The sequence below is a fragment of the Malus domestica genome, chromosome 14 (assembly GCF_042453785.1).
Source record: "Malus domestica chromosome 14, GDT2T_hap1".
Taxonomy (NCBI): domain Eukaryota; kingdom Viridiplantae; phylum Streptophyta; class Magnoliopsida; order Rosales; family Rosaceae; genus Malus; species Malus domestica.
Genome location: NC_091674.1, coordinates 5517474 through 5530664, shown reverse-complemented (window position 1 = coordinate 5530664; position 13191 = coordinate 5517474).

Below are 13191 nucleotides of genomic sequence, written 5' to 3'. Positions count from 1 at the left end.
CCCTTTTGGAGTAAACAAGCTAAAAACAGTCCTCTAACACTAGTGCTAATATAGGTAAACCATATGTTTCTATAACTAGTTATAACTGTTTTCTTTGATTTGATTCAAATGTTTCATATTTTGTTTGTGTTATGTATATTTGGGTAGCAAAGCATGTTGTCTCAGCAGAATGCACCCGTCAAAGGCCACACAACCCCAACAGTGTTTAACGATTGGAAGGAAAAGTCAAGCAGGTTTATGTGTGGAGGAAGTAGAGCAAAAGAAGATAAAGACACAAGACATGGAATAGGAGAGTACATGTTTATTAGGACCACCTGAGAGAGAGAGAGAGAGAGAGAGAGATAGAGGACTTGGTTTTGATCAATTAAGCCAAGTACTATGGCCTACTAAAAATGCATGGACTTAAATTTTTCTGTCATCTACATTTTTGGTATTCTCAAATAAGTACACGAGTCCTTGAACACTTGCAAACACCAAGGAAAAAAAAGTCAAGTGGCCCATGTTAGATTCCAAGTGAATGAGAGAGTTTCGACAAAGCTTGAAACAATAATGTAGAGGGGAGTGAATTGGAGCAATATTTCTTGAATTATTACCCAATTTACTTTAGTCTCGAAATTTGGTTTTTGTATTTTTTTAGTCCTTAAACTTCTTCAATGTCTCATTTTTGTCCGTGGTGTTACTTGTTTATAGTATAACTATATGCATGTTTTAACCACACAAATGTGTTGCACCCGATTAAATATATTTTTAACCTTATGAAGGAAACGACATATTTCATGTATAAAAGGGAACAATATTACAATCAGATTAAGAATATGACCCCAAGAAGAGGATACTTGCAAACAAAAATATAAAACTACAAAACAATAATCACAAATGTTGCGAGACTCCAGACGAAACCTCTCACAATAATAAATTGTGGGATAAAAAAAAAGTCATGCTTCTATCTGGACATAGTGCTTTTCCTATCCCACCTTTAAGAGGCCAAAATATGTGTTCTTCTAGAAGAACGAAGGGGAAATTTAAGTTTATAAGTTTATCTACTGTTAGATATAGCAGGGATAATTTAAGTTGCGGGTTCTTGTTTGTTTAGATATAGAAAGGATAATTTAAGTTCATAAGTTTATCACCACTAATGAGGACATTAAGAAAGCAGCATTGTTACAAAGTTTTGCACACAGTGAATGGTTGTCCCCGAATAATTTTTGAATCAATGACTGATGCCGTGAGTAATCTTTAAAAATAGGAATGTAAATATTGTGTAAATATTAGAGTCCTTTATTAGAAAGGATATCTCTTGTGTCCTATTTTTTTGTTTTCCTTTGAGAACAAGGATAATATGTACTTATATACCAAATTATGCAATACATGAAAATTAAGCCGTAAATTTCTATTTGGCATCGGAGCCTAACCGTAACCCTAAAAAAGTTCTATCATGCTACTGCTGTTGCGTGTTCAAGATTGCAGACTTGTGTTCTTGCTGCGTTTGTTGCAGCAAACCGAAAGCTGCAGGAGTATTGCATGTTGTGCTCTGCAGGTGTAACTATGTGTGATCCATGGCAAGTGTTAAGGAAGGATCAGGGCTAAAATTGGAGGGTGGGTCGCATGGCTCGGCCAACAATTCAATTTTGAGTCCAGTTGTAATTCAGAGTGATGCTTCAAACGTACCAAATACCGTAAAACTCAATGGATCAAATTATCCTCTTTGGTCTAAAGTATTGGAGATGCAAATCATTGGGCGTGGTAAGAAAGGGTTTGTGACAGGGAGTATTAAAGAGCCCAAGGAAGATAGTGTTGAGTATGAAACTTGGGAGACTGGGAATGCAATTGTGAAAGGGTGGTTCATTAATTCCATGGATCCTACCATCATGGGGGTTTTCATCCATCTTCGTACCGCTAAAGAAGTATGGGAAGAAGTTGTTCGAACGTATTATGATGGGTCTGATATCTCTCAGATTTATGAGTTGAAGGTAAAGTCATTCCGACTTGGACAAGAGGGGCTGCCTATTGGTGTATACTATGCCGATCTCAAAGCGGTCTGCCAAGAACTGGATCAAAGAAGACCAATCAAGATGGAATGTGCTATTGACTTGAAGAAACTTTGAGAAGAAATCCAACTGGACCGTGTGTATGCTTTTCTAGCAGGACTTGATGATATATTTGATAAAGTGCGTAGTGATATTTTGAGAACTCAACCTTTACCATCCGTCGAGGAAGTGTTTTCTGTTGCTAGGAGGGAAGCACAATGCTAGGCTACTATGATGGGAGGTAGTGCAGTTGGGAAATCAAGGAGGAACACTCGCCGTGGCTATGGTGTCACGACCACCATCATCTAGCCGGTCCTATAGCTCGTCGTCATCAACAAATTCTCGCCCATTTACTTGAGAAAAAAAAAGATGATTTGAAGTGTACTTTATGTGGGCAAACCTGTCATGCAGAAGATACATGTTTTAAAAAACATGGAGAACCTGAATGGTTCCTGGAATTGAAGAAAAAATTACATGCAAAGGAGTGTGCTACTAATGGAGCCAGTGGGAGTCATGCATCTGCAGCAGCTGCAACACTTGGTAACAAGGAGGCCGTGCATACTCAAGGGGATCCGAGTCAAACTTTGTTGACTAGGACCAATCCTAGTGAATCCTCGTCCAATATAGGTACTGTTGGACGTGTTCTTTTAGCCTCCAGTATTGAGCACCATATAGGTTGGATTCTGGACTATGGTGCAACTGATCATATTACATTCGATAAAAAGTTATTTTCATGTATGGCAATGACTTATCAAAAGTGTGTGGCAATTACGAATGGCAACACTACTGTGGTTATTGGGGCTGGCACGGTAAACCTCACGCAGTCTCTCTCTTCACCACTGCTTGCTTGTTTCATCATTGTCTCATCATTTATTATTTATTCCCTAAGTTACTAAGCAATTGGATTGTGTTGTACTTATGTATCTGTTTTTTTGTTTACTTCGGGATATTCAGACCAAGGAGATAATTGGTCGTGGCACTAAGAGAGAAGGGTTGTATTATGTTGATGACGTCGTTCTTGGTAGTGCTAATGCAGTTTGAGCATCCCGTATAAGTAATCTAAAAGAAGTTTGGTTGTTGCGTTGTCGGTTAAGACATGCTTCTTTTGGTTATTTAGGGCGTATGTTGCCTAGTTTGTTTCATGAAATAAAAGAATCAGACTTACATTGTGAAGTATGAATTCTTGCTAAGAGCCATCATGCTTCTTTTTCTCCTAGTATGAATGAAAGATTGCTTCCGTTTGAGCTTGTGCATTCAAATGTTTGGGGGCGTTCGCCAGTTAATACCGTTTCAAGGGTTAAGTGGTTTGTTACTTTGTTGATGATTGCACTCGTATGCCATGGGTATATGTGTTGAAACATAAAAGTGATGTTAGTATGATTATTTGGTCTTTTTTCTCAGATGGTGGCTATACAATATTCCTCCATTATTAAGGTTCTCCGTTATGATAATAGGGGTGAATATGTTAACTCTGAGCTATCTTCGTTTTTGCGTGATCAAGGAATCCTCCATGAGACAACTTGTCCTCATACCCCACAACAAAATAGGGTTGTTGAGAGAAAAAATCATCATATTTTGGAAACTGCTCATGCATTGCTTATTGGTGTGTCCGTACCTAATAGTTTTTGGCCGGACATTGTCACTTATGTGGTATATGTAATTAATCGCATGCCATCACGGGTTGTAGAATTCCGTACTCCACTCCAAGTATGACGGAACATGTTCCTGTTGTCTCTAGCAACACTTTTACTCCTTGGGTGTTTGGATGTGTTGTTTATGTTCATATCCATAGGATTAATCGCATTAAATTGGATCCTTGTGCTTTTCAGTGTGTCTTTGTTGGATTTGCATCCCAACAGAAAGGTTATAAGTGCTACCACCCTGAAACCTGCCACATGTATGTAACTATGGATGAGACCTTTTCTGAATCAGAATATTTTTATATTCCAGCATTGTCACCTTTCGATCACAAGGGGGAAAATGCTAGTATTTGTGATCTTAATGGTGTTTTTGGATGGTTGGATGTACAAGACGTAATTACTTTAGAGGGAGTGCATCGTGATACTAAAAATGCCCTGCCAATTAATGTAGCAGAGCCTCGATTTGTAGGGGTTCAACCATTAATTGCCGAAGAAAGGTGTGCTGAGAGTCCCTGTGCTGGCGTTCAGCTAGCTACTGCCGAAGCTAGTAGTCCCGAGATATGTGCCGAAGATGCTTCCCCCCTCTCTAACTCGATAGTGTCGTTGTCCAATACGTCTTCTTTGAATATCCATGAGGTAAGTACTATTGATGCTTATGTAACTAATGATGTTATAAGTACATATAAGTTGCCACCAAGGAAAAATCGTGGTATACCCCCTGACAAGTTTTCTCCGGAAGAAAAAGTGAAGTATGCAATAGCCAATTATGTGTCATGTAAAAATCTTTCACCTGAACGTCAAGCTTGGGTGAACAATGTAGAGTTTATTCAAGTACCAACTCGAGTGGAGGATGTTTGAAGAATCGAGAATGGGTTGAAGCAATGGATGAAGAGATGAGAGCACTACAGAAAAATAATACATGGGAAGTAGTGGAGCTGCTGAAGGGGAAAAAACCAGTTGGGTGCCAATGAGTTTTTACAGTTAAATACAAAGCTGACGGATCACTCGACATGTACAAAGCAAGGTTGGTAGCAAAAGGATATACTCAAACGTATGATGTTGATTATCAGGAAACGTTTTATCCAGTAACTAAGATGAATACGGTACGAGTTCTTATCTCATTAGCTGCAAATTTGGATTGGCCATTGAAATAGTTTGATGTAAAAAATGCGTTTCTTCATGGACATCTGGAGGAGGAAGTGTATATGGATTTTCCTCCAGGATATGATACTGGAGGAAAAACAGGAGTGTGCTGATTACGGAAGTCACTTTATGGGCTTAAGCAATCACCTCGTGCATGGTTTGGGAGATTCACTCAGGCCATGAGGAAGCATGGATATTATCAAAGTCATTCTGATCATACTCTATTTGTGAAATGAAGAAACGGTCAAGTAACAACCTTAATTATTTATGTGGATGATATGATAATAACTAGTGATGATTCAGATGAGATTGTCAAAATGGAAAAAAACCTTGCTGCCGAGTTTAAGATGAAAAATTTGGGTGCTTTAAAGTATTTTTTTGGAGTCGAGGTTGCTCGTTCATCCAAAGGTATTTTCTTGTCTCAACGGAAATATGTTCTTGATTTGTTAAAGGAAACATGTATGCTTGGGTGTAAACATGTGGATACTCATATTGTGGAGTAACATCACTTGGGAATTTATTCGGATCAGGAACTAGTAGATAAAGGCAGATATTAGAGATTGGTAGCAAGACTAATTTATTTAGCTCATACCTGTCCGGATATAGCCTATGCATTAAGTGTGGTGAGTCAATTTATGCACTCACCAAGCAAGGACGGAGCTAGAAATATTTTTGATTGGGGGCGTCCTAAAACAACCAAGTAAAAAGTTGTTGAGGGTCAGGTACAATGAAAAATCTCTAAATTAAAAAGTTAAATTTTAAATTGTAATGCCACAAACGAATGGATGAAGTAAATTCATATAAAATACTTTGCATAGTAAATTTTTTATATCAAGTTATGATACTTCATCGGTTGAATCCAATCTATTTATGAAACCTCCAGTTCAATTGAGTTTGATTTAGGTTAGAAAACATGGAATATTCGGAACCAAAATCAAAAATTTAATTGGCATGACAATTTTTTTCATTGCCCAAAAATCTGAGTGGGGGCGGATGCCCCCTCTGGGCCTTAGGTAGCTCCGCCCTTGTCACCAAGGGTGGATCATATGGCTGCTGTTATGTGGATTTGTGGATTTTAGCTTATTTGAAGTCGGCCCTGGGGAAAGGAATTTTGTATAAAAATTCCGATCATTTAAAAATTGAGGAGTTTACGGATGCTGATTGGGCAGATAATGTGATGGATATGTGTTATACTTCTGGATACTTTAGGTTCGTTGGTGGAAATTTAGTTACTTGGAGGAGCAAGAAACAAAAGGTGGTGTCTAGGTCTTCTGCGGAGGCCGAAATCAAAGGTATGGTGTATGAAGTGTGTGAAGTTATTTGGTTACATAAGTTGCTTTGGGGTCTTGGTTTCAAACCGAAGAAGGCTACAAATTTGTACTGTGACAATAAGTTGGCATGAGAGATTGCAGAGAACCCGGTATAGCATGACAGAACGAAGCATGTGGAGGTTGATCGACACTTCATTAAGGAAAAGCTTGAGAAGAAGATTGTGTCAATACCGTTTGTGAACTTGAAAGAACAACTTGCGGATATTCTTACTTATGCCGTGTGCAGTAAGTTTTTTAGCGCCTCACTTGCCAAGTTGGGCATGTGTGACATCTATGCTCCAACTTGAGGGGGAGTGTTGCCGTGAGTAATCTTTAGAAATACGAATGTAAATATTGTGTAAATATTAGAGTTCTTTATTAGGAAGGATATCTCTTGTGTCCTTTTTTTTGTTTTCCTTTGAGAACAAAGATTGTATGTACTTATTGATAACAGCTAAGGAGAAAAGTACAGAGAGAGTAGCAATGGAGAAACGTACAGAGAGAGTATAGAGAGAGAAAGTAGAGAGAGAGAAAAGATATTTCTTAGTATATTTTCACACACACTTACTTCAGATTACACCCACTGCTTTATATATAAATACAATCTCCTTATAACTAACTAAATCTTCTCTACTATGATAATGACACCTGTCACTATCCTAACCCTTCCTTTTATGCTAACATTCCCCCTCAATCTTATGGAGGGAAGATCCCAACATAAGATTGCTACAATGAAAATTAAACTGAGATGAACATAATCCTTTGGTGAGGACATCAGCACACTGTTCAGTGGTAGAGACAAACTGAAGCATGATTGTCCCTTGTTGAACTTTTTCTCGAACAAAATGACAATCGATCTCGATATGTTTAGCTTTAGAATGAAGAATAGGATTAGTAGCCAATGCCATGGCTGAAAGGTTATCACAGTGAAGAAGGGGAACAGAGGAACAGGAAATCTGCAAATCCCTTAACAATTGTTGAATCCACACAATTTCAGCAGTAGTGGTGGCCATAGCACGATACTCTGCTTCAGTAGACGACCTACTCACTGTATGTTGTTTCTTGGAACTCCAAGAGATAGGATTAGCACCCAAAAACACTACAAAACCAGTGGTTGAGCGCCTGTCATTGGGATCCCCAGCCCAATCCGCATCTGTGTAAGCTTTAATATCAAGAGATCCAGGGCCAAACCGAATACCACAAGTCATAGTGCCACGGAGATAACGCAAAATCCGTTTAACCGCAAGAAAATGATCGACAAGAGGAGCATGCATAAACTGGCAGACCTGATTCACAGAATAGGCGATGTCTGGTCGAGTAAAGGTGAGATATTGAAGGGCCCCAACGATACTCCGATATTTGAAAGGATCGGAGAATGAGGGACTGCCATGATTCAACAATTTGTGATTGGGATGACAAGGAGTAATGCACGGTTTGCAATTAAACATGTCAGCCTTGTGTAACAGATCAGTGATATACTTGGATTGATGAACAAACAGGCCACTGGAGTGATACTCAATCTGTAAACCAAGAAAATAATGCAGAAGACCCAGATCCTTCATGTCAAACTCAGTAGTCAACTGAGTAATCACAGTTTGAACCTCATTAACACTACTGCCTGTAAGAATAATGTCATCCACGTACAACAGAAGAACAATAATGGAGTGATGCGTATGTTTGACAAACAGGGACGGATCCGCATAGGATGATTTAAAACCCAAAATGAGAAGAAATTTTGTAAAACGGTCATTCCAGGCCCGTGGAGCCTGCTTCAGCCCATAGAGAGACCTCTGGAGTTTACAAACATGGGCAGGGTGGAGTTTACAAACATGGGCAGGGTGTACAGAATCAACAAATCCCTGAGGTTGAGCCATATAAACCTCTTCTTCAAGAAAGCCATGTAAAAATGCATTTTTAACATCCAACTGTTTGAGTTTCCAACCATTAGAAGCAGCTAAAGAGAGAAGAAGGCGCACTGTGGTAGGCTTAACCACGGGGCTAAATGTCTCATAGTAATCTAACCCGGCTTCTTGGGAAAACCCCTTAGCCACTAATCGGGCTTTGTACCGAGCAACAGTACCATCAGGATGTCTTTTTATTTTATAGATCCATTTACACCCAACCAAGTTCTTATCTGGAGGAAGAGGAACTAAGGTCTAAGTGTTATGCTGATGAAGAACAGTCATTTCTTCTTGCATTGAATCGCGCCAGTGAGACAATTTACAAGCAGCAGAGTAAGACTGAGGTTCCTGATCACCAGATTGAACTGCAACAGAAAATGCCGTCTTTTTCTTAGAAATACCTGACTTTGAACGAGTCTGCATAGGATGAGTATTAACAGCGCCAATAGAGACTTGCTGCAACTCAGAAGCTTGAGATATACGAATGTTAGGATATAACTCGGAGCTGCTTGGAGGAGCAGAATTCACATCGACCACAGAGTCCAGTGGTAGGGAGACAGGAGGACTAGAAGACACAAGCTCACGGGATACCGGAGAACAAGCTGTAGAATTAGGCAGAGAACTCGAATCCCGAGAGAACACTTGAGGAAAGGGTACAAGGACCAATGGAGGATGATGAAAAGTAGTGGGATTGACTGTGGATGATATGGACACAGATTGAGTGTCATGAGATTGATGTGGAGACAGAAATGTTGCAGGAAACTGACATTCATCAAAGAGAACATGCCGGGAAACAATGAGTTTATTGTCTTTAGGATTAAAACATATAAACCCTTTGTATTGAGCAGCATATCCTAAAAATATGCATTCACTGGTCTTCGGTTCAAGCTTATGAGATCTATAAGGCCGCAGTGATGGATAACAAGCACAACAAAAAATCTTCAAGTGATCAAGCTTCGGTGGAGAATTATATAACTTTTCAAAAGGTGACTGCATGGCTAAAACTGGAGTAGGCATCCGATTAATAAGATAGACAGCAGTAGCACATGCGTGGTACCAAAACTTAGGAGGAAGACTAGCTTGTTGAAGTAGAGTAACAGCTGTTTCTGTAATATGCCTATTTTTTCTCTCTGCAAGGCCATTCTGTTGCGATGTGTAAAGGCATGACTTATGATGTAAAATACCCTTGTTCTTAAGAAAATTCTGAAATTGAAGCCCAACATACTCTCCACCACCATCACTTTGCAAGATTCTGATAGAAACATTAAAGTAATTGTGCACAAAAGCTTGAAACTGAACAAACAGACAAAAAACAGCAGCTTTATTCATGATAGGAAAGATCCATGTGTACCTGGTACATTCATCAATAAAGGACACATAATACCTATAGTTCTCAATAGACACACTAGGTGACGGACCCCAAACATCTGTGTGAATGACTTCAAACGGAATAACAGACTTTGAAGCCAAAGAAGGAAAATGTAAGCTGGTAAATTTGCCTTGTAGACAAGCTTTACAAGTAGTAAAAGAATCTGTACAAGAAAAAGAAATGTCGGCTTTACTGAGAGCTGCCTTGAGTACCGGATTAGCAGGATGACCCAACCTGCAATGCCAGAGGGCAGAACTTATTCTTTTTCCAATATACGCTGCTGGAGAAACCGGAGAAGACTTCAACACTGGTAAGGGATAGACAACATTGTTACTCAAGCCTTGGTACAGAACTTTCTGTGTGACTTTGTCCTGTATGCACACAGAAAACTCATCAACAATGCACCTGCAATTATTATCCTTGCATAGTTGATGCATAGATAATAGGTGTTGTGATAATTGAGGAACATGTAAGACAGATGTTAAACAAAGATTATTAGTTGGTAGAGAAAGAGTAGACTGTCCAATATGAGCAATTTGTAGACTTGCGCCATTAGCCCCAGTAACAGTATCAGATGATGAATAAGGAGCAGCCACATGAAGGTTGGACAAGTCAGACGTCATGTGATGTGTCGCCCCCGAGTTGAGTAACCAATATTCTGACTGTGGGGTGGAGGAAGAAGGAGTAGACCGGGCAGTCATGGCAACAGGAGCCTGATGTTGAGAATGCATCATTGCAGGATTAAACGGAGGTGGAGAAACCACAGGAGCAGATGGAAATTGGGAAGAGAAGGGAGGCTGTGGAGAGCTGAAATAAGGAGAACCAGACGACGGGAAGTGCTGAGGAGGTGATGGGGATGAATAAAATGGAGGAGCCATCAGTGGAGAAGAACCACTGTTTCTGTCAAAACAAGTTGCAGCTGTATGCCCTTTTCGATTGCAGATTTGACACCTTGTTTGAAAACAAGTTAGAGCATTGTGACCTTTCCTATTGCATATTTGACAGGGATGAATAGGGTGATACACTTGCTCAGCAGCCATAGAGGAGTTAGGAGACTGAAAAGAAGAGCCCTGAAACTGAGGTGAAGAAGACTGATGTGGAAATGGAGCACCAGGGTGTTGAGGTTGCTGAAAATGAGTATAAAACCTTTTTCCTTTCCCCTTTGATTTGAAGTTAGTCCCCCTGAAGTTATTATAAGTGCCTGAACCACTCTGAGACACAAAGGCAAGAGGAGTATGCATCGGAACCATATGATGCTCAAAAGGCATTGACTGAGATGATCCACTAAATGCATTCTGAGAAGGGTGTGCTGCACCACCAGATGATCCTCCAACATCATAGATGGAATTGGAAGCATACATGGCAGACATGATAGGAGCCTGTTTAATAACTTCTTCCAAAGTGGCCTCTTCAGCTTTCAATTGTGATCTCAGCTCCTTTAAAGACACAAGATTCTCTCTGCCCCTTATAACTGCCTTAATAGTATTAAACTCGGGAGGAAGACCTTTGAGAGCAACAATGACAATATCCTCATCTGAGATATGAACACCAACAACAGCAAGTTGATCCCGACAATCCTTGATACGCTGCAGATAAAGATCAATAGACTCTGACCCTTTCTTAATGTTCTGCAAATCAATCTTCATTTGAACAATACTAGTTCTAGTCATATTAGAGAACCGTTCCCTGAGATTACTCCACATTTCCTGTGAACTACAACAACCAATAACACAGGATATGGCAGCAGTAGACAAGGTAGCAGTGATAAGGGTCATAAGAGCTTTATCATGAATCTTCCACACTTTGTAATCATCAGTAACAGTGTGAGAATGAAGAACAGTTTCGTCCTCAGAATCAGAACTAGGATACTTGTCCGGGCAAGGAATAGAGCCATCCACAAAACCAAAAATCCCATTACCCTCTAAAAGAAGTCCCATCTGAAAGTTCCAGGTAACATAATTGGAATCATCCAATTTCACAGTGACAGTATTACCAACACTAGGAATCAACGAAGAAATTGGGGATTTAGTAAGAGCTAATTGAGCAACAGTCACCATGATGAGAGCTGCAATAGATCAATTTGATCGTCAAGACAAAGAAAAACCAATTCAAGCCAACTGACCACAATTCACCACCACAATTCTTCAAAGAAAAGCAATTCGACAACACAGATCTTCAATACAATACGAATACAAAGAGAAATTGCATCAAGAACCACAAGTATCAACAATTCGACTGCAGCAACAATGCAAATTGCATCAAGAACCACAAGTACCAACGATTCGACTTCAGCAACAATGCGACTTCAACAATAATCGTACGAAGAAAGCGACCACACAACACCAACAATCAACACAGAAGAGCAACAATTAACGAAGAAATTACAAGCATCACAGCCACCGACTTACAGAAAACAAGAAATCCCCAAATTGGAGTCTAGGGTTGCAGCGACCAACTGAGATCTCCAAAGAACCGAAAACCGACGACGACTACGACCAAGAAAACCGAGCGGAAGCACAGGAATCAGAAATCGACGACGGTGTTACCCTTTGCCGGCTCTGATACCATGATAACAGCTAAGGAGAAAAGTACAGAGAGAGTAGCAATGGAGAAACGTACAGAGAGAGTATAGAGAGAGAAAGTAGAGAGAGAGAAAAGATATTTCTTAGTATATTTTCACACACACTTACTTCAGATTACACCCACTGCTTTATATATAAATACAATCTCCTTATAACTAACTAAATCTTCTCTACTATGATAATGACACCTGTCACTATCCTAACCCTTCCTTTTATGCTAACACTTATAAACCAAATTATGCAATACATGAAAATTAAGCCGTAAATTTCTATTATGACTTCACTTTTAATTTAAAGATATGGACCAATTTTTCGGTGATTGAAGTAAATGTAGGGAACATTATTCATGGCTGTGGAAAGTTAATGTCAAACTCAACTCAAACAACATATATAAATTTGAAAAAAATATAACCTAGCAAGCTCCTACAGTTCTTTTTTCTTTTTTGTTGGATCATCTCTAATTATGTATGAATTTATAAGTTGTGTATTTTTCAGAAAAGGAAACCCAAACAGTTATGACTTGTACGTATAATTACGAGACATAAGTTTTAGCAAATGAAAATGATTGTAACCTTTGTACTTCATTTCCTTGAAAGGTTAGGTAAGTTGTGTAGACACTGGGTTGGACTATTTGCATCCAGTTCTTTAAGTATGGTTTAATGTGTGTCATAATCGATTAATTGGTTGGTTTTAGTTTAATTGATTGTGTTATATACATTTAGTTTTTATAGCTTGTAATTTTAATTTTTTGTGTTAGATATATGGGAAAGTATATAATGTTAATCTTCATGAATCAAAGAATATAAACTCTGTAATCTTTGTATTGAAAGCAAGAACTAGAGATAGAAATTAGAGAGAAGGAAGAGTGGAAAAGAAGATTTTTTCTGAATATATGATTTCTTAGCTTGTAAGTAATACAACAATCTGCCTTATATAGGCAGTTACCAAGCTATTAGTCTAACTAACTAAAACACTAAGATTATGACAAGTGTCACAATCATAGACCATTGAACACATACTTTAACATCTCAAGCTCATGCTTTGAGCAACCAAGCATGAGATTAATACAATGTGTTTGAAATAAATGACCACTTAAGCCTTTGGTCAATATATCAGCAAACTGTTCTTTTGAGGAAACAAATTGCACTGACAATTGTTTCTGAGCTACCCTTTCTCGAACAAAATGCACATCGATCTAAATATGCTTAGTCTTTTGATG